This window comes from Mustela lutreola, chromosome 1 (genome assembly GCF_030435805.1).
Source record: "Mustela lutreola isolate mMusLut2 chromosome 1, mMusLut2.pri, whole genome shotgun sequence".
Lineage (NCBI taxonomy): Eukaryota > Metazoa > Chordata > Mammalia > Carnivora > Mustelidae > Mustela > Mustela lutreola.
In genome coordinates, this window is record NC_081290.1 from 198,731,817 (window position 1) to 198,755,629 (window position 23,813).

The 23,813-nt window shown below is 35.9% G+C and overlaps 1 long non-coding RNA gene across 1 annotated transcript in view; it reads right to left on the reverse strand.

Annotated features, from left to right (window-relative positions):
• Positions 1-3,193: 3,193 nt before the first annotated feature.
• Positions 3,194-23,813, reverse strand: part of LOC131838467 (uncharacterized) — a 46,087-nt gene continuing 25,467 nt past the window's right edge. The window contains exon 2 of the long non-coding RNA XR_009356607.1: positions 3,194-3,452. This is a non-coding gene — a long non-coding RNA (uncharacterized LOC131838467). The remainder of the gene's footprint in view (positions 3,453-23,813) is intronic.

A 23,813-nucleotide genomic window follows, 5' to 3' on the forward strand; every position in this document is an offset into this window, starting at 1 on the left:
GAGAGTTTCTAAATCTTTAGGGTGGAGAACAACTCCAGGTGAATTATGAATCATCCTTATTTCCATTTTCTGCATCATGTTCAAAAAGTTAGTGCCTCATCACATCTCCCCATTCTCAGTTCTGCCTGTCAGAAGAAAATGTAAAACCATAATGTAAGGATACCTGAAAAACTCTGGCCACAAAGCAGTAAAATTTTTTTAAAGATTTTATTTATTTATTTGACAGAGAGATCATAAGTAGGCAGAGAGGCAGGTAGAGAGAGGGGGGAAAGCAGGCTCCCAGTTAAGCAGAGAGCAGAGAGCCAGATGTGGGACTTGATTCCAGGACCCTGAGATCATGACCCAAGCCAAAGGCAGAGGCTCAACCCACTGAGCCACTCAGGTGCCCCAGCAATAGAATTTTTTTTTAAAGCAAGACAAATCTTATTTAATATGAAATAATAACAAAAAATATACTAATGTACATCTGAGGTCTAGCATTAAATAGATAAAGTCTAAAAAAGTACAAGACAATACTAACAAACTATTTTTTTAAACCTGGCAGGTACAACAAAGAATAAACTATAAATTCTAGATATCAAAAAGAATCATTGAAAATAATAAATCGCTGAAAAAGCAGAATAGACTAAAAAGAGTATAAGACTAATAAATTATATAAGTATTAATAAATAGCTCACATTAGAGCAATGAGAGATGAAGAGAAGGAAAACATGAAAAAAGCTGAGAAAGAGGTTAAGAAAAAGGAAAGCTTGTATAAGAAACATTAAGATATATCCTCAAGGAATATCAGGAAAAAAAAGAAAGGAGGGGAGAAAATATTCATGAAGATAATGGTGGTGAAATATTCACAAATGATGAAATACCTGAATAGTCAGATTCAAGAAGTATAGTACACTTAAATCCTGAACAAAAAAAGTAAACATAAATACACCCAAAAATAAGTCAAGGTACTCTACATTCACCAAAAAAAAAAAAAAAAAAAAAAAAAAAGTAAAAGATTGTAAGAACAGCCTAATGGAAAGATAATTTACTCACAAAATATCCCCTATAAAAAACTGACAGAAGACTTCTTCACAATGAAAAACTATTGCAATACTCAGTCTAGAGTTTTATACCTAGCTACACTGTCATTCATTCAAGAGTGAAAATAAAATTTTAAAAAGAGATAGCTCACTGAAAGTGTGTGTGTGTGTGTGTGTGTGTGTGTGTGTGTGTGTAAATTTCAAGGAGAAAATTGAACCCAGAACAAAATAATGTGAAAAAAAGAGCAATAGTGATAAGATTAAAAGGTAAAAATAAGCATTGAGTAAACATTGACTAATGATAAGTAATAATATCCTCACCAATGTGGACTATGTAAAAGAATATGAGCAAGGGACTGAAGATAGATCAGAGTGAAAGTGTGTGCTAAGAATTTGTACATTTTGGAGGATAGACATCATTTAACTTTCAAGTGCACTACATATGCTAAAAATTTAAAAATAATGACTAAACAAGTAGAAATGAGGTGTGTTACTTCCAAAGTCTCAGAAGAAATTAGGGAAAAAAGGAAAAATAATAGAATAAAAGAAAAATAAAAGTAAAAAGACAGTGTGACATAATGTGATAATAAATTCAAATATATCACTTATGACATGAGATTAAAATTTCTAGTTTAGAGACAAAGGTACTCAGACAAGTACCTTTATTATAAATTCTGCTTCTGATGATGCCAAACAGACCTACCATCTTGCTTATAGCAGCTTAAAACTGAGCAAAATACTGAAAACAGCCACCTGAAGAAAAACTTGAAATGCACCCAAAATTTGAAAGACCAGAAATGAGTGGATTTACTATCTGCATTGCTTAAGTTTTGACCAGCTGCAGTCTGCACAATACCTCAGGAAACAGAAACCTATCTAAAAACCTGCTGTGTATGTAATCTGAAGAATAAGAAAACAGATTTAAATGCACCTAGAGCTACTGTAAAGGATTACAAATAGACAACACTAATGCATATGGTAGATAGTAATCCAACTGTATCTTTAATCTTTAAATATAAATAGCATAAATGCACCATTTAAAAGACAGAGAATATTGGAGTGAATCAAAAATTAAGACCCAACTACGTGTTGTCTATAAGAAAACCATTTGTGATATAAAGATTAAAAATAAATGGATGGAGGGTCACACGGTGGCTCAGTCAGTTAAGCATCCAACTCTAGATTTCAGCCCAGGGTCATGATCTCAGGATCATGAGATTGACCCCTGAGTCAGGCTCCAAGCATGGAGCCTGCTTAAGGGTATCTTTCACTCTCTCTCTCTCTCTCTCTCTCCCTCCCTCTCTCTCTCCTTCTGCCCCTCCCCATCACTGTTTCTCTCTAAAAAAAGACATTAAAAAATTAAAAGTAAATAAATGGATGGAGAATACAGTACAGTATCACTAATCAAAAGAAAAGAGGAGAAACTATATTAATATCAGACAGAACAAACTTCAAAACAGAAAAAAAGTAATCAGAGATAAAGAAGAGAATTATATAGTGATAAAGTGGTTAATTATCCAAGAAAATATAATAATCCTTAATGTGTATGCAACTAACATCAGAGAGTCAAACTGTATGAAGCGAAAACTAGAATTGGCCACAATCTGAAAAACATTGATAAAATATATCAGTTCCTTAAAAAAACATAATCTGCCAAAGCTCATACAAGAAGAAATAGACAATCTGAATAGGTCTATATCTACTAAAGAAATTAAATCAATAATTAATAACCTTCAAAAACAGAAAACACCTGGCTAGATGGATTCACTAGTGAACTCTACAAAATATTTAAGGAAGAAATTATAGTAATTATCTACAATTTCTTTTGGAGGACTGAAACAGAGGGAGTACTTCCTAACTCATGCTACAAAGCCAGAATTATCCTCATACCAAAATCAGACAATGACAAAGACAAGAAAAGTACAGACTAATATTCCTCATGAACACAGATGTAAAAATTCTCAAAAATGTTATGAGAATATAGTATGGACTTTCTTCAAAAAAGTTAAAAATATAACCAGCACATGATCTGTCAATTGCTTTACTGGATATATAGCCAAAGAAAATTAGATCAGCATCTTGAAGAGATAGCTGTACTCCCAGGTACAATACAGCATTATTCATGGTAGTGAAGATATGGAAAGTTGTATATGTGGATATACACACACACATAAGACATTTTATTATTTATTTATTTATTTTTTTATCACCACTTCCTCATATCAGGGAGATCATATGATAGTTGTCTTTCTCCGCTTGACTTATTTCGCTAAGCATGATACGCTCTAGTTCCATCCATGTTGTCGCAAATGGCAAGATTTCATTTCTTTTGATGGCTGCATAGTATTCCATTGTGTATATATACCACATCTTCTTGATCCATTCATCTGTTGATGGACATCTAGGTTCTTTCCATAGTTGGATGTTCACCTAGGAAAATGTAAACATAAAGTTTATAGCATATACATGTAAAATATATAACACTAACATAAAAACAGGAAGGGAGAAGTAGAAGCATTTTACTATAAGCTTCTTATACTGTACATGATGTGTGTGATGTCACTTGAAAGTAAACCGTGTAAGGGCACCTGGGTGGCTCAGTTGGTTGAGCATCAATACTTGATTTTGGCTTAGGTCACAATCTGGGGGGCATGGGATCAAGCCCCAGATCAGTTTCACAGTGCAGAATCTGCTTGAGATTCTCTCTCTTCTCTCCCTCTGCCCCTCCCCCTGGTCTCATGTGCTCTAAACAAACAAACAAACAAACAAATAAATACAAAAAGTCTTTAAAGGGGATAAAGAAAAGAAAACTGAGATAAAGTAAAAATGTATACTAAAAAAAAAAAATCCAATGAATATAGTTACTAAACCAACAAAAGAGATCAAATGAAGTGCTAAAAAAAATATTCAATCCAAAAGGAGGCAGGAGAAAGAGATAAGGGAACAAAAAACAGATGGAACAAATAAAAAGCATATGGTGAAATGGTAACCTTATCAATAATCACATTAAAGGCAAATTTTCTAATCACCTTAATTTTAAAAACCAAGATTGTCAGACTGGATAAAAAGTAATATTCAATTTTATGGCAAACTTTAAATATGAATTCACAAATAGGTTAAAAATAAAATGATCAAGTAATAGATACAATGCTAACCTTAATCAAAAGAAAGTTGGAATGACTATATTAATAACAGACAAAATGTATTACAGAACATATTATATTACTAGGAGCAAAAAACTACAATCACATCATTTTTAAATGAAGAAGGGTCAATTCATCAAAAGGGCATAATAATCCTAAATGTTTATACACATAATAACAGAACTTTAGAATACGTAGAGCAAAAACTGGTAAAACTGAAGGAAGAAATCAACACATCTATAATTATGGTAGATTTTAACATTGCTCTTTCAATAATGAGTAGAATAGACAAGTCAATAAAAATATAGATGACTGGAACAATACTACTATCCAACTTGACCTAACTGACAATTACAGAACATTTTACCTAACAAGTATAAAATAAACAAAAATAAGCCAAAATAAACCATTCTTTTCAAATTTATATGGAACATTTACCAAGGCAGACCATATTTTGGGCCAAAACAAAATCTCAATAAACTTAAAAAGAATCAAGTCATGGAAAGTCTGTTCTCTGATGACACTGGAATTAAAAATCAGTAACAAAAATATCTCAAGAAAAAAAAAATCTCAAGAAAGTCTCCAAATATTTGGAAACTAAATAACACACTTCTAACTAACACAATGGACACCAAATAAATTAAAAGGTAAACTAGAAAACATTTTTAACTGAATGAAAATAAGAACACATTTCAAAATTTGTGGGATGCTGTTAAAGCAGTACTTAAGAAGAAATTTCTAGCACTAAGTACCTATCTTCAAAAAGAAAAGGGTGTTGGGGTGCCTGGGTGGCTCAGTTTTTTAAGCATCCATGTCTTGATTTCAGCTCAGGTCGTGATCTCAGGTTCCAGAGACTGGACCCTCCATTAGGCTCCCTACTCAGTATGGAATCTGCTTGTCCCTCTCCTTTGGCTCCTCTCCCCACTCATGATCTCTTTCTCTCCATGCTAAAATAAATAAGTAAAATCTTTTAAAAAAGAAAAAAGAAAAGAAAGAAGAGGTCTTAAATGAATATCCTCAGCTTCCACTTAAGAAGCAAAAGACCAAATTAAATACAAAGTAATCAAAAGAAAAGAAATAATAAAGATCAAAGCAGAAATGGATGGAATAGGAAATAGAAAAACAATAAGGAAAATTTAATAAAACCAAAATCTGGTACTTTGAAAAATTTAATAAAATTGATATACCTATAGCCTATGAGTCATGTCTTTTTATTTCCTATGTTTCTGATACTTTGACTCTGAGGCTTTGCTGGCCCTAGAGAGATTGCCCCTCCCTGGGCCATCCAATTCCTGGGGATAGTAAACAATTCATCTGAGAGCACACCTTTCACAGGCAAACTAACCAATTCAGAACCCAAACCTCAATCCCCATTTCATGGGGCACTCAAAGGACTCACATCTTGACCATTATTCCCTTGGTCCTAATCAGCCCAGGGCCTAAAATAAGACAATTAGAGATGGTCCTTACCTAGAGACTGTTGAAATTATTCAAACTATCCAACCCTAAATTTACTTGCATGGCTTTGTCTATTTTTTCTTGTAGAAACCAGAAAAAAGGCTCTTGCCCACATTTCTACCTTGCTCCTTCTGCCTCCTGACCCATCCTGGTGTTTTTATAGGTAGCCCTTTATGGTGTGCTATTCCCACTTTGCTTGGAAATTGTGAAAACAAAGTAGCTTTTCAGTGGTAATCATTTCTTGATCTGTTGGTCTTACCATATTGAAATAAAGATAAAACCCACATTTTTTTTAATTTTCAGCATAACAATATTCATTATTTTTCACCACACCCAATGCTCCATGCAATCCATGCCCTCTATAATACCCACCACCTGGTACCCCAACCTCCCACCTTCCCACCACTTCAAACCCCTCAGATTGTTTTTCAGAGTCCATAGTCTCTCATGGTTCACCTCCCCTTCCCATTTCCCCCAACTCCCTTCTCCTCTCTAACTCCCCTTGTCCTCCATGCTATTTGTTATGCTCCAGAAATAAGTGAAACTATATGATAATTGACTCTCTCTGCTTGACTTATTTCACTCAGCATCATCTCTTCCAGTCCCGTCCATGTTGCTACAAAAGTTGGGTATTCATCCTTTCTGATGGAGGCATAATACTCCATAATGTATATGGACCACATTTTCCTTATCCATTCGTCCGTTGAAGGGCTTCTTGGTTCTTTCCACAGTTTGGCGACCGTGGCCATTGCTTCTACAAACATTGGGGTACAGATGGCCCTTCTTTTCACTACATCTGTATCTTTGGGGTAAATACCCAAGAGTGCAATTGCAGGGTCATAGGGAAGTTCTATTTTTAATTTCTTGAGGAATCTCCACACTGTTCTCCAAAGTGGCTGCACCAACTTGCATTCCCACCAACAGTGGAAGAGGGTTCCCCTTTCTCCACATCCCCTCCAACACATGTTGTTTCCTGTCTTGCTAATTTTGGCCATTCTAATTGGTATAAGGTGATATCTCTAAGTGGTTTTAATTTGAATCTCCCTGATGGCTAGTGATGATGAACATTTTTTCATGTGTCTGATAGCGATTTGTATGTCTTCATTGGAGAAGTGTCTGTTCATATCTTCTGCCCATTTTTTGATATGATTGTCTGTTTTGTGTGTGTTGAGTTTGAGGAGTTCATTATAGATCCTGGATATCAACCTTTTGTCTATACTGTCATTTGTAAATATCTTCTCCCATTCCATGGGTTGCCTCTTTGTTTTTTTGACTGTTTCCTTTGCTGTGCAGAAGCTTTTAATTTTGATGAAGTCCCAAAAGTTTATTTGTGCTTTTGTTTCCTTGCCTTTGGAGACGTATCTTGAAAGAAGTTGCTGTGGCTGATATCGAAGAGATTACTGCCTATGTTCTCCTCTAGGATTCTGATGGATTCCTGTCTAACATTGAGGTCTTTTATCCATTTTGAGTTTATCTTTGTGTACGGTGTAAGAGAATGGTCGAGTTTCATCCTTCTACATATAGTTGTCCAATTTTCCCAGCACCATTTATTGAAGAGACTGTCTTTTTTCCACTGTATATTTTTTCCTGTTTTTTCGAAGATTAATTGACCATAGAGTTGAGGGTCCATATCTGGGCTCTCTACTCTGTTCCACAGGTCTATGTGTCTGTTTTTATGCCAGTACCATGCTGTCTTGGTGATCACAGCTTTGTAATAAAGCTTGAAATCAGGTAACGTGATGCCCCCAGTTTTATTTTTGTTTTTCAACATTTCCTTAGCGATTTAGGGTCTCTTCTGATTTCATGCAAATTTTTGGATTATTTGCTCCAGCTCTTTGAAGAATACTGGTGGAATTTTGATCAGAATGGCATTAAAAGTATAGATTGCTCTAAGCAGTATAGACATTTTAACAATGTTTATTCTTCTGATCCAAGAGCATGGAATGGTCTTCCATCTTTTTGTGTCTTCTTCAATTTCTTTCATGAATGTTCTGTAGTTCCTCAAGTACAGATCCTTTACCTCTTTGGTTAGGTTTATTCCCAGGTATCTTATGGTTCTTGGTGATATAGTAAATGGAATTGATTCTCTAATTTCCCTTTCTGTATTTTCATTGTTAGTGTATAAGAAAGCCACTGATTTCTGCACATTGACTTTGTATCCTGCCACGTTGCAGAATTGCTGTATGAGTTCTAGTAGTTTTGGGGTGGAGTCTTTTGGGTTTTCCATATAAAGAATCATGTCATCTGCGAAGAGACAGAGATTGACTTCTTCACTGCCAATTTGGATACCTTTCATTTCTCTTTGTTGTCTGATTTCTGCTGCTAGGACTTCTAATACTATGTTGAACAAGAGTGGTGAAAGTGGGCATCCTTGTCTTGTTCCTGATCTCAACGGGAAGGCTGCAAGCTTTCCCATTCATAGATAGATTTTATGGGTCTTTCATAGATAGATTTTATGAAGTTCAGGAATGTTCCCTCTATCCTTGTACTTTGAAGCGTTTTAATCAGGAACAGATGCTGGATTTTGTCAAATGCTTTTTCTGCATCAATTGAGAGGACCATGTGGTTCTTCTCTTTTCTCATATTAATTTGTTCTATCACATTGATTGATTTGCGAATGTTGAACCATCCTTGTAGCCCAGGGATGATTCCCACCTGGTCATGGTGGCTAATCTTGTTAATGTGCTGTTAGATCCTGTTGGCTAGGATCTTGTTGAGAATCTTAGCATCCACATTTCATCAGTGATATTGGTCTGAAATTCTCCTTTTTGGTAGGGTCTTTGCCTGGTTTGGGGATCAGGGTAATGCTAGCTTCATAGAAAAAGTCTGGAAGTTTTCCTTCTGCTTCAATTTTTGGAAACAGCTTCAGGAGAATAGGTGTTATTTCTTCTTTGAAAGTTTGGTAGAATTACCCAGGGAATCCATCAGGTCCTGGGCTCTTGTTTTTTGGGAGATTTTTGATCACTGCTTCAATCTTGTTACTAGATACCGGTTTATTCAGGTTGTCGATTTCTTCCTGGTTCAATTTTGGGAGTTTATAGTTTATAGTTTCCCAGGAATGCATCCATTTCATCTAGGTTGCTAAGCTTATTGGCATATAACTGTTGATAATAACTTCTGATGATTGTTTCTACTTCCTTGGTGTTCATTGTGATCTCTCCCTTTTCATTCATAATTTTATGAATTTGGGCTTTCTCTCTTTTCTTTTGGATTAGTGTGGCCAATGGTTTATCGATCTTATTGATTCTTTCAAAAAACCAGCTTCTAGTTTCATTGATACGTTCTACTGTATCTCTGGTTTCCACCTCATCGATCTCAGCTCTAATCTTGATTATTTTCCTTCTTATGTGTGGAGTTGGTTTGATTTGTTGTTGATTCTCCAGTTCTTTAAGGTGAAGAGACAGCTGCTGGATTCTGGATTTTTCAATTTTTTTGAGGTAGGCTTGGATGGCTATGTATTTCCCCCTTAAGACCGCCTTTGCTGTATCCCATAGATTTTGGACCGAAGTGTCTTCATTCTCATTGGTTTCCATGAATTGTTTCAGTTTTTCTTTCATCTCCTGGTTGATCCAAGTATTCTTAAGCAAGGTGGTCTTCACTTCCAGGTGTTTGAGTTCCTTCGGAACTTTTCCTTGTGATTGAGCTCCAGTTTCAAAGCATTGTGATCTGAGAATATGCAGGGAATAATCTCAGTCTTTTGGTATCAGTTGAGTCCTGATTTGTGACCCAGTATGTGGTCTATTCTTGAGAAGGTTCCATGTGCACTTGAAAAGAATGAGTATTGTGTTGTTTTAGGGTGGAATGTTCTGTATTAATCTATGAGGTCCATCTGGTCCAATGTGTGATTCAATGCTCTTGTTTCTTTACTGATTTTCTGCTTCAATGATCTATTTCTGAGAGAGGCATGTTAAGATCTCCTACTATTAGTGTATTCATATCAATATGACTCCTTAACTTGATTAACAGTTTTCTTATGTAATTGGCTGCTCCCATATTGGGGGCATAGATATTTACAATTGTTAGATTATCTTGGTGAATAGTCCCTTTAAGGATTATGTAGTGTCCTTCTGTATCTCTGACTACAATTTTTAGTTTAAAATCTAATTTATCTGATATGAGAATCGCTACCCCAGCCTTCTTTTGAGGCCCATTGGCATGAAAAATGCTTCTCCATCCCTTCACTTTCAGTCTGGGTGTATCTTTAGGTTCAAAATGGGTCTCTTGTAGACATCATATGGATGGGTCCTATCGTTTTATCCAATCTGCAACCCTGTGCCATTTTATGGGTGCATTTAGGCCATTCACATTGAGAGTGATTATTGATAAATACGTTTTGATTGATATCGTGTTAACTTTGAAGTCTTTCTTTCTGTAGATTGTCTCTATATTTCTGTTCAATGATATTCTTAGGATTTTTCCTCTTTTATAGAGCCCCCCTTAATATTTCCTGCAGTGTCGGCTTGGTGGTTGCATAGTCTTTTAAGCCTTGCCGGTCTTGGAAACTCTTTATTTCTCCATCCATTTTGAATGTCAGTCTTGCTGGATAAAGTATTCTTGGCTGCATGTTCTTCTCATTTAGTGCCCTGAATATATCTTGCCAGCCCTTTCTGGCTTGCCAGGTCTCTGTGGACAGGTCTGACGTTATTCTGATGGGCTTCCCTCTGTAAGTAAGTAGCCTCTCTGTCCTAGTGGCTTTCAAGAGATTATACCTACAATTATGATTCCTCAATTTGACTATCAGGTGTTGTGATGTTTTTTTGGAATGTATAATCTTGGGTGGAGACCGTTCAGCCTCTAGTACATGAACGCTGGTTCCATTTGTGAGATTGGGAAAATTTTCATGAAGAACTTGTTCCACTATATCTTCTAGACTACTTTCTTTCTCCTCCCCTTCAGGGATTCCAATAATTCTGATGTTGGAACGTTTCATGGCATCATTTATTTCCCTGATTCTGTTTTCATAGTTTCTAAGCTGTTTGTTCCAGGCTTCCTCCTGATCCTTTCTCTCTATCTGTTTGTCCTCCAGATCACTAATTCTATCTCCTGTCTCAGTTACCCTAGCTTTGAAAGAATTTAGATTAGATTGGAACTCATTGAGAGCATTGTGAAGCTCATCCCTGGTAGCTTTCAGCTCTTCCCTAATATTGAAAACATGATCTCTGGTTGTTTTCAGTTCGGCCCTAATCAATTCCATTTGGTCATCCATGGCTTTCTCCAACCTAGCTATTGCCTGGATAATTGTTATCCTGAATTCTCTTTCTGACATATGGTCTATGTTGATATCCATTAGCTCTGTTGCAGAAGGTCCATCCTCTGTATTTTTCTTCTGTTGGGAATTCCTCCTCCTAGTCATTTTGGTGAACGATGACTGAACAGATGTAGCTGGATGTATTGACCGTGGTGCAGTCAAGGTGCACCCTGGAACACTTCTGAGCAATCAGGATTCCCCACCCAGATGAGAGACAAAAGAAAAGAAAAAGGAAAAAAGAGAGAGAGAGAGAGAGAGACAGGAAATAAAGGGGAGATGAAAGAGAAGGTTCAGCCCAAATGGGACCCAAGGTATGATTTATGAAGTAGACAAACAAAAACAGACAAATAAAAAGACTGATAGAAGTATATGACAAGAGAAAAAATATATATATATACGCAAATAAAGGAAGAACCTCGTCAAAAAGAACCCCAAGTGTAAGATTTATATACTATCAGGACAAACACAAAAACACAGAAACAGTGGTGGAAGAAAAAGATGGGAGAGTCGTTATAAATTCTCAGTGGGGGAGAGGAAGGTTATTCTGGATGTATCTTGATATCTTTGTTAAAGGACTCAACTTTCCTAAGATAAATGGGGGATTAAAAATTGGTTTACCTATAGGGGTAGTATTGATTGGGGAAAGGGGATTACTTTGAAGTTGAATTCTATATGTATATTAGAAAATAAAAATAAAAAGGAATAAACTAGACTAAACTAAATTAAAATTTAAAAAAAAGAAATTCAAAAAATAGAAATGCAAAAGAAAAACATAGGTGTATGTATCAACAAGTTCAGGTTAGAAGGCTATTATGGAATTTGATGTACTGGACAGCTCACTGTGATGGTAAATAGGTTAAAAAATTATCTATATTAAAAAAATTAACCAGAATAGTGGGAACGAGTAAAAAATAAAAAAGTTTTCCTATGACGTAGTGGTGGTGGTTGTTCTCTTATTGTCCTTTTTTTTTTTTTTTTTCCTTTCTTGGTTTGTTTTCTGGGGGAGGGGCTGTCACCTGGGTTTTCAGTCAATGATGTTCCCTGAGTTAAGTCCTCCCGACCCCCTCAAGGGGGTGGGCTCTGAGGAAACTTTTTTTTTTTTTCAGGCTTTTGTTCTCTGGTGGTTTTTACATTTGTTCACTTTTTATTTCTCTCACCTTGACTGCTTTTGATGGTTTTTGTAGTTTTAGAGGAAAACAAACTGCACCCTGACCTCCCTCTCAGAGAGAAGCCTCAGTCTGGCTGCAGAGCCCAAACAAGTTCCCCCTTGGCCGCTGGCAGAGCAGGTTCCAAGTCGCGGTCCCTGGGGATGCAGGATCTTTTGCTTGTACCCAAAGCCACGGCAGTGATGGCTGTCTGGGCAGCTCCAGACTGCCAGAGAGGTTCCAAGCCGCAATGGCACACTGAGATTTTCCCGCTGGCCCGGGCTGGGAGTGCCTGGTCTTTCTGGGTCTAAGAGCACCCGGCTTGCACACACCTCTTTCAGGGGAGGCTGTGGGCTGCAACATGTATTTCAGGCTCTGAGAATGGAGCGCAGGTCCGAAAGCACCAGGCTGGGCCTTCGTGCACCTCTCTGGGGGGAGAGTTTGGTGCATGTGTCTTAGGCTGTGAAACAATGGCACGAATCAAAGGGCGCCGGCTGGGCCTTTGTACCTCTCTCAGGGGAGTATGACGGGAACGCGCATCTCAGGCTCTATAGCAGGGCTTGCATGTTCTGCCATCTGGCGTGGCTCCCATCCCCTCACAGGAGCCAGACCCCACACGTTCTCGGGCGTGCTGGTGGCTTAGGGACCAAGACCTGGTTTCCCCACCGCAATGTCTCTGGCTCAGCGCCAGGGGAGGCTGTCCTGGGACTAGGGACTTAAGCCCCTGTCCCTAGCCACCCAGATTCCCACAATTTCCCCTCCATGATCCTTTGCTCTTTTGGAGTGCTTTCAACCAGTCTCCAAGTTAACACTGGTCCTCAGATGCAGGGGACTCTCGCTCGTATTGGGGTATTACTTTCCAACCGGTCACCTCTGGTGGCTCCCTCCCCCTTTTGTTTATCTTCCGCTATCAGTCCCTCGTTCTAACTCCGCTTTACCTGCCCACTGGCGTCTTCTGCCCCTGTAGATCCAGACGTGTATAGTTCTGATCTCAGGCTGATTTTATGGGTGATCGGAGTTCTTTGGTAGGTAATCAGCTCACTTTAGGGTACAGGTTGAAAAGGCGCCTCCTCCTACTCCCCCGCCATCTTGTCCCCCCTTTTTGATAAAACCCGCATTTTAAAACACCAGTCTGATTAGAAAAAAAGAACAGATACTAATTAATAACATCAGTAATAAAATAGATAATATCACTACAGATTCCATCAATATTAAATGTGTAAGAACATATAAACAACTTTATGCATGTAAATTTGAAAATTTCAATAAAATGGACAAATTACGTGAAAGAAACTAAGTACCATAAGAGACTATGGACTCTGAAAAACAATCTGAGGGGTTTGAAGGGACGGGGGGGGGGTGGGAGGTCGGGGTACCAGGTGGTGGGTATTATAGAGGGCACGGATTGCATGGAGCACTGGGTGTGGTGAAAAAATAATGAACACTGTTATGCTGAAAATAAATAAATTAATTTTAAAAAAAGAAACAAAGTACCAAAATCATTCAGAAGAAATACAGAACACAAAAAGTCCTATATCTATTATTTAATGTGAGGTTAAAAATCAGCTTTAAAACTGTTTTTACCATGAATCAAAGCAGTTAAGGAAAAACAATACCAACTCTTCACAATTTTTTCTCTAAAACTAAATAGGAGTGAATACCATCCAATTCATCCTATGAGGTTAATATTACCTTGATACCAAAACCAGGCAGAGACATTATAAGCAAAGAAAACTATAGATCAATTATTTATTCCTCATGAGCATAAATGCAAAATTCTAAACAAAATTTTAGCAAATAAAATTAAACAATATAAACATGATAATACATTATAACTAAGCAAGGTTTATCCCAAGAATCCAGAGTTTAACGTTTAAAAAATCCACCAATATTATTCCCATATTTATAGACCATATAAGATAAACAATATAATCAACTCAAAATATGTTGAGTAGTATTTTACAAAATCCAACATCCTTTTAGGTCAAGGACAAAAATATTCAGCTAACCCTGAAATTGAAGGTAACTCCCACAATTGTGGAAAATTGGCAGCTAACATCACACTTGATGGTGAAATATTTTATGCTTTTCTCCTAAGATCAGTAAAGGATCAGAATCTCCATTCTCATCACCTCTTAACAACAATATACTGAAGGTTCTAGGTGGCACAATCATGTAAAAAAAAATATCCAGATTGGAAAAGAAGAAATATTTATTTTAATTCTTAGATGATATAATTACCATATATTAAGTTTGAAGGGATCTATAAAAAAGCAATTAATACTAAAAAGTTAGTTTAACAAGTTTGTAGATTTGGAGAAAATTTGTAGGATACAAGATCAATACACAAAAATTAAGTGTACTTTTATATACTAACAAGAAATCATCAGTAATTAAAATTTAAAAAGAAATACCATTTACAGTAGCAACAAATATATCAAGTACTTGTGGATAAATAGGTCCAAAACACAAGACTTGTACACATAAAACTAAACAGAAAGCTACAAAATATTGCTGATAGAAGATAAAGGATCCCTAAATAGAGAGTTACACAGTGGTTGTGGGCCAAAAGATATCAAATCTTGCCTAAATTGAAATTTACTGCTTTTTCAGTCAAAACTCTGATGGAACTTTTTGATAAAAATTGCCAAGCTGATCCTAAAATTCATATGGATATACAACAGATCTAGAATAGCCAAAACAACTTTAAAAAAGAAAAAGTTGGAGGAATTAACATGACCCGATTTAAAGACTTAAGAAGTTATGGTGTAGTGTTAAGTATTATACTATAAAGTAAGTGTAAGTATTAATTAATTAAGGTGATAAAGTATTGACATCAAGATAGACAGAACAATGAAACAGAACAGAGAGTCCAGAAACAGAAACACACAAACGTGAATAACTGATTTTCAACAAAGATGCAAAGGAAACCCAGTGGGAAAAGGGTAATCATTTCAAGAAAGGATTCTGAAATAAGGGAATATTAATATGGAAAGAAAGGAGGAGAAGGACAGAGAAGGAAGGAAAGAAAAGGGAAAGGGAGGGAGGAAGGAAAAGAGGGAGGGACAGGAGGAGAAAAGGAAAGACTTTCATCTATACCTCACACCAGATACAAAAATTCAGTCAATGAACAATGTTCTAAACGTAAAACCTACAACTGTACAACTTCAACAACAAAATGTAGGAGAAAATCTTTGTGACAATGAGTTAGAGATTTTTTTTTAAAGATTTCATTTATTTATCTGAAAGATGAAGAGGGAGAGCACGGAGGGAGAGGGAGAGGGAGGAGACTCCCACTGAGCAAAGTGCCTGATGCAGAGCTTTCCACTGTTGGTAAAACGGTGATATGGTAAAACTGCTTTGGAAAAACAGTTTGGCAATTTTCTAAAAATCGAATGTACACACAACCACTCCACTCAGAAGTGTTTACTTAAAAGGACTGAAAACGTACATTTATACAAAGATTTCCACATATGTTATAGCAGCTTGATTTTTAGCTCCAAACTGGAATCAACCCACATCTTTATTGGATAACAGATAAATGGGTAAACAAACTGTTGTTTATGCAATAAATACAGTTCAGCAATTCAAAAAGCATTTACTATTGATGCTCTAAAGACCATAGATGAATCTTAAGATAATTATGTTTATTTAAAGAAATCAGATGGTAAAGAGTGTATATGGTTTTATTCCACTCATATAAATGCAAAATATGATGACAGAAAATAAATCAATATTCCTCTAGGACCTAGGCTGGGCTAAAGGCATGGAAGAACCAGAGAGAGGAAATGCAAAGGGGTAAGAGCAATTTTCTGATATTATGGATACTTTCACTATCTTGACAGTGGTGACACCTTCATGGGTAGATACATATGTCACAACTTACCAGTTGTGCATTTAAAAAATAATAGTCTACAAGCAAAGTCACTGTGCTCAGGCTCTATGGTAAATTCAGTTAAACTATTCAATGATAAATATTGTCTGTTCTCTAAATTGTTTCAGGAAATAAATACAGAAAGAACAAACCTTAGGTCATTTAAAGAGACTAACACTACCTTGAGATGATACTTGAGAAGAAGAGTATGAGAAAGATCTGAGCTTGACGCAGATTGATACCTTAACTGTGGGTCCCCTGCTGAGAAAAAGGACCAAGAAGACCTTCAGTGGCACCTACTATGCAGTTAGATTTACGAGGGTCACTGAATGTTTTCCAGCTCCAGGACCGGGGGACAGACATCAGCTCTCCCAACCGCATATGCTCCAGCTGTTGTACTCTTGAGGCTTACCCAGCAACCAACTGTTTAGAGACAATTTAACTGTAACAAGACCTCATAGCTAAGTGGTCTTTTATTAGCCCAAATGGAGCTCCAAGCATCAGGAGGGAACAACTGCCCCCCCCCAGTCCCTATACAGTCCTTCCCTATTAAAGTGAAATATGGCTTTAATATAGTCACACCTGGGGGGAAGTGTTCTCTTAGCAGCCCTGGATCCCCACACACCCCCATTTAGGGTGGCCTCTTGTTTCTTTATTCCTCAGGGCTTGGTTTGGCAGATTTTTGAATGATCAGATTAATATTAAAGTCAATAGAAATATAGCATGTGAAAAGCAAAATTATTTGCCCTTATGTGCTTTGGAGCTAACTTTAGTAGTAATTTAAGAAAAAAGGGGAGAAGAGAAGAAACAGAATAAATAGCCCATGAAAATGCACTTTAGGATTTCTTTATTCAGTATGTCTGGGGAAATGCAGGATAAACGACTCCATGAAATCTAGCTTTTAGTGTGTCTGGGGCTCCTGAAGCATGGAAAAGGCTACAATGAGCCAGAGCCGGCTGGTCTTCGTATCTATGGGAACTGCACAGGATAAGGGTTAGAAAGACGTAAATATGGAGAAAAGTCCAAATCTCAACTATGATTCCCAAGGTAAAGTAGAAAAGAAAACTCATTCAGAACCCGTATCTTAGATTAAAATATTCTGCTGTTTTCCAAAATCACTTTGCAACACTCTCAGACTTGGACACATCCAGCTAGCTACTGGTGAACACCAGAGTTCCACTGCCCCAGTCAATTAAACAATATAGTCAAATCCAATATATGATTGTTTCCATCCTCAGTCAGGTTAGCAAAGGCTCAGAGAAGTTAATAACTTTGGGAAGGGCACACAGCTCTCATTTCTTTGCCTCCAAAGTCTATGTGTCTCATGTTTAAGTTCAGTAGTCTGAGCATAAGGGTACATTCTCCTTTTTTAGAGTTTCTTGATGAGTCTTTAAACTGAAGCTGTTTTTGCTATTCCCAGCCTCCTCCCATTTTGGAAAGAAGTCAACAGTATGGCCAGATTGAATCACTTAGTAGCTCCCCAAGTCCACATTTTGCATGATTGAATATCCTTTGCATATTTGAGATACTTATTTTCCTGAGGAAGTCTGTATCCAATGACCCATATCTTCAGTCCATCATAACTTTTATGATTGTGAAGTCCAAAATATCACCATTCCCACTTTCAAATCCCACTAGGCTTCATGGAGGTTCAAGGTCTACAGGGACCAACAAGAATCTTTCAGTTGTGCCTTAGGGAATTTCCCTAGTTGACTTCCCCATAAATAGCTTGAGAGTTCTTGCTACAGAGAAAGACAGAACAAAACAAGACAAAACAGGGGTGAAAGTCAAATACCCTAATTCTAACAATAGAGACAGAGATGGAGAGACAGAATGAGACAAAGAGATGGACTGAGAGGTGTCATGTTAAGAGTCAGAGAAATTCTTTTGATTTACTATCTGAATCTTCAGGCCAAATTCCACACTCTTTCTTCTTTTTTTATTTCAAATAAATATTTATCTTCTTTTTTCCCCCTAGTGTTGTTAGGGAGGTATAACTGACAAAATTGTGTACACACACACACACACACACACACACACACATATACACACAATGTACAATGTGATTTTTTTTGTACGATCACCACAATAAAGCTAATTAACAAACCTATTATCTAACAGTTACCCTTTTTTTCCTAGTATGGTGAGAGCAGTTAAAATCTACTCTTTTACAAAATTTTAGGTATTCAATACATAATTAACCATAGGCACCATGGTGTATATTAATTCCCTAGAGCTTATTCATCTTATAACTGAAAGTACGTTATCTTTTGACCAAATTCTTCCATTTCCCCAACCTCTCAGCTCTGGGAAACCACTGTTTTACTTTATGTCTATGAGTTTGATGGTTTTAGATTCTATATATAAAGAAGATCATGTAGTATCGGTCTTTCTTTGTCTGGCTAATTTCACTTAGTGTAATGCTCTCCAGGTTCATCCATGTTGTTGCAAATGACAGGATTCATTCCCCTTTTTTTGTGGATGAATAGAATCTCATTACACATATATACCACATTTTCTTTATCTATTAATCCGTTGGTGGACACTTAGGCTTCTTCCACATCTTGGTCATTGTGAATAATGCTGCAAAGAACATAGGGAGCACAGATAATGCTTTGATATCCTGATTTCATTTCCTTTGCATGTAAAAGTAATAGGGGAATTGCTGGGTCATATGGTAGTTCCCTTTTCAACTTCTTGAGGAAACTCTATACTATTTTCCATAATGGCTATACCAGTTTACATTCCACCAAGTGTACAAGGGTACTCTTTTCTTCACCAACACTTGTTATATTTTGACTTTTTGAAAATAGCCAACCTAACAGGTGTATGATGCTATCTCATGATTTTTATTTACATTTCTTTGATGATTAATAAATGTTGAGCACCTTTTCATATATCCGTTGGCTATTCATATGTCTTTCTTGGGAAAATATCTATTAGATCTCTTTTTCAATTATTTTCTGAGTTGTTTTTTTTTTCCCCCTATTGAGATGTATGAGTTTCTTTTATATTCTGGGTATTAACTCTTTACCAGAGCCAAGTGATTAAGGAGGTGACCTCTGGGTGGCAACCATAAAAGCTGGGATGCCAATATGTGTGTATACATTTCTTCCAAGTAGATATTGGTGAATTGGAGCAGGGTATAGGGAGAATGTGGAGATGGTGTCTGCTAGAATCTCCTGTCTCCTGAGTGAAGAGCAGTTTGTCCCTAGATGAGTCAAAACTAGGAGCCCGACCCTCAGGCTGCAGCTTTAAGATACTTAAATAGAACTTTGTAAGGAAATATTTGGAGATGGGTATTTTTGTCTGCTCCTCCTGCACTGAGCCTTGAGGTCAGAGTCATGGCAAGTCTTCGGGGGCTTATTAAAAACTGTTTCTTTGTGGGGCACCTGAGTGGCTCAGTCAGTTAAGCATCTGGCTCCTGACTTTGGCTCAAGTCATGATCTCAGGGTTGTGAGGTTGAGCCCAGAGTCCTCTTCCAACTCTGCACTGGGTGTGAACCCTGCTTAAGATTTTCTCTCTCCCACTCCCTCTACCCTTCACCCACCTCTAACAAACAAAGAAATAAACAAACAAAACAGCAACAACAACAATACCCTGTAACTCTGTTTGCTGTAGTCTTGGGGATCTTGAGAATGTAAGCTGTATTGACTTTCAGAGCTCTGTATTTTAGGAACCAAGCCTAAGACACAAGGTACTTTGCTTTCAATCCTACCCCTTTGACAAGAGACATTTCACATTTTTGTGTCTATTAATTATTACAAAATACCATTTCTGGCACAAAATTCATAGTAGTGTTTAATATCCTTTTGGTTGTAAATAGTAGAAAATCTCCCCCAAACTGGCTTATGTATAAGGAAAATTTATTGTTCAAGTTAGTTTAATCCAAAACTAGCACTAGATTACATCATGCAAAGATAACACAGATTGATAGTCTTTTACTTTGCATCTTGGAACACTTTTCCTGAAGATATCTTTTTTAACTTCATTCCCTTCATTTTTGCCAAGGGTTACTTTTTCAGTGAGACCTTACCTAAGCACAAACATTTTCTATCATTTTTTATTAGTTTTATTGATATAATCCATATATCATTCATTTGCCTTTTTAAGGTACAATTAAATATTTTTTATTATAGTCACAAGTAAATGCAACCATCATCACAGTCTTTTTTGAATATTTTATTACCTCAAAAAGAAATCCTGTACCCTTTAAATTAATCACTCTATTGTCTAACTTTCCCCCACTCCAACCCTAAGCCACTATAAATTTACTTTCTGTCTCTATAGATTTTTGAGTTGTGGACTTTCATACGAATGAGATCATATAGTACATGGTCCTTTGTGACTGGCTTTTTTCACTTAGCATAATGTATTCAAGTTTCATTTTTATTCTAGCCGTTCAAATGTACGTAGAGTGATAACTCCCTGTGGTTTTGATTTGCATTTTCCTGATAACTGATGATACTGAGCACCCTTTTTTGTGTTCATTGCATATGCTTATTGACCATTTGTATGTCTTAGGAAAAATGACTGTTCAGGATTCTTTATCCATTTTTAATTGGGTTAATTGTCTTTTTATTTTTGAATTGTTAGAGATTTTTTTTTTTTTGGCAGTTTCTTACAAAACTTAAGCACATGTTTATACCATATAATCCAACAAATACATTTCTAGGTATTTATTCCAGAGAAATGAAAGCTTATGTTCACTGAAAAACCTATACAATATTTTTGAATTGTTAGAGATTTTTTATGTGTTTTCTGCATGAGTTACTAATCAGACTAAAATTTGCAAAAGTTTTTCCCATCCTGTGTGTTGTCTGTTGTCTTGGTGGTGCCCTTTGAAGTGTAAGTCTTGTTTTGATCAAGTCTAATCTGTCTATTTTCCAATAGACATTGTTGCTGTTGTTGCTTATACTTCTGGCGTCATGCTTATGAATTTTTTGCAAATTCAACATCAGGAAGGTTTATCCCTATGTTTTCTTCTAGGAGTTTTATAAAAATTTTTGCTCTTACATTTATAATGTGAATAGTACATAATGTGCATTTTTTTTATTTTTCTAAGATTTTATTTATTTGTTTCACAGGCAAAGATCACAAGCAGGCAGAGAGGCAGGCAGAGAGAGGAGGAAGCAGGCTCCCCGCTAAGCAGAGAGCCTGATGCAGGGCTCGATCCCAGGACTCTAGGATCATGACCCGAGCTGAAGGCAGAGGCCCTAACCCACTGAGCCACCCAGGTGACCCCATAATGTGTAATTTTGATAATAATTTTGTATATAGTGTAAATAAGGATCCAACTTAATTTTCTGACTTGTGCTTATCCATTTGTCCCAGAAATGTTTGTTGAAAACACTATTCATCTAATATTGAACAGTATTGCTGTCCTTACTGAAAATCAATTGGCAATAGATGTGTGGTTTTGTCTCTGGACATTCAGTTCTACTTTGTACACACACACACACACACACACACACACACACCCTGGTGTCAGTACCTTACTGTCTGGATTACTACTATCTATGTGAGTTTTTATCAGGAAGTGTGAGTCCTCTCAATTTATTCTTCTTTTTCATAATTGTTCTGGCTTTTTTGCATCCTTGTAATTCAATATAGATTTTAAAATTGGCTTGTCACTTTCTATAGTGAGCTGGTATTATTGGAGGTGTGCTGAATCTGTAGATCAGTTTAAGGAATGTTGTCATCATAGCAATGTTAAGACTTCCAACAGATGAACGTGAGATGTTTCCTATTTATTTAGATACTCTTTAGCTTCTTTAAACAATGTAGTAACAGTTTTTCAGAATATAAGTTTAACACTTTTTTGTTAAATTTATTACTATTTATTCCTTTTGTTAAAATTCCTATTATTCCTTCTGTTAAATTTATTTCTAAGTGTTGTATTCATTTTGCTACAATGTTAATGGAATCGATTTCTTCATTTATTTTATATTATTGTTCAAAGCAAGTACATAAAAAAGCAACTTATTTTTGTATATTGGCCTTATACCTGCAACTCTGTTGAACGCATTCATTAGTTCTAATAATATTTAGTGGTTACTTAAGATTTTCTGTGCAAAATATCAGGCCATCTGTGAATAGAAATAGCTTTATTTCTTTTAAAATTTGAATATTTTATTTATTTTTCTTGCCTAATTTGTCTGGCTGGGACTTGTTTTGTTACGAATCTTAGGGATAAATTATCCAGTCTTTCACCTTTAAATATGCTTGCTATGGGTGTATCACTGATGTTCTTTAGTACGTTGAGAAAGATCCCTTACATCCTTACTTTCTTTACTGTTTTTACCATGAAAGAGTTTTGGGTTTTGTCAAGTATTTTTCTGCACCTGCTAGGATGATAATAAGAATTCTGATTTTTGTTCCATTAATAAGAAATATTACACACATAGATTTTTCAGATGAAAAACCATCCTACATCACAAAGATAAATTCCACTTGATCATGGTGAATAATTTTCTTCCTCCATTGTTTCAGCTGAGAAGCTAGCTATTAATCTTGAGATTCCTTCATAAATATTTTTTTCTTTCCACTTTCAAAATATCATCCCTATCTTTGACTCAGAATTTTTTTTTTACTATGTTGTGTCTGTTTATGGTTCTTGATTTCATTTTGCTTCCTTCATATTACCACATGAAGGAAGCAAAATTTTAAGATAAATTTAGGGAGTTTTCAGCTATTATGTTTTCAAGTATTTTTAATTCTTTTTCTTTCTCTGCTTTTCTCCTGGAACTCCCATTATGCATATGTTGCTTCGCTTAATACTGTCCCACATTTTTTTGATTTTGAGACTCATTTTTCTTCAGCTTTTATAATTTCTATCAATCTATTTTCAAGTTTGCTAAGTCTTTCTTCTGTCATTTTAAATCTACCATTCAGTGCCTCTAATATATATATATTATATTTTTATGTATTTTTATATATTTATATTATATATAAAAGTATAGTAACTGAAGTAAATATATATACATATATGTATATATACATATATATAAATTATTAAATTTTATTAAATTATTAAATTTGAATTAAATATATACATATATGTATATATATTTAATACACATATTACATATATGTTTATATAATATATTATATATTTATATATATATAAGTGTAATAACTGAAGCAAATATATATATACATAATACATATATATATGTATATATATATATATAAAATCCAGAGATTCTATTTGATTCTTTAAAAATTCCTATTTATTAACTGATATTCTCTATTTGATGTAGCATTGTCTTTTACCTTTCTTAAATTCCTTAATTCTTTAATTCCTTAAATGATTTCCTTTAGTTCTGTGGACACATTTATAATTGCTACTTTAAAGTTTTTCCTGTTAAATCTAATATCTGATCACTCTTATATGAGTTTCTATTGCCTACCTTTTTGGTGATGTTTGGGTCATACTTTCCTGTGTCTTTACATGTCTCATGATTTTTTATTAGAAAATAATTTAGATGGTATATTGTACCAAATTTGAATACTCCTTCCTCAGGCTTGTTTTTGTTTAGTTCCTGGCTGAATTATTTTAGTGAGGTTAATTCCCTCATCTTCAGAGTGTTAAGGCTGTGATATTGTTCCTCAGTGACGTGTGTTTTTGAGTATTCTCACAGTCACCCTGGGATGAGAGTGGTGCTGGTAGGGTTCTCTTAAACTCTTTCCCTGTCCAAACCATGCCATTAAGCATCACCAGTTGCCAAGAAATTGTTCTATTATTTTTTTTTAAAGATTTTATTTATTTATTTGACAGAGAGAAATCACAAGTACACTGAGAGGCAGGCAGAGAGAGAGAGAAGGAAGCAGGCTCCCCGCCGAGCGGAGAGCCCGATGCGGGACTCGATCCCAGAACCCTGAGATCACGACCTGAGCCGAAGGCAGCGGCTTAACCCACTG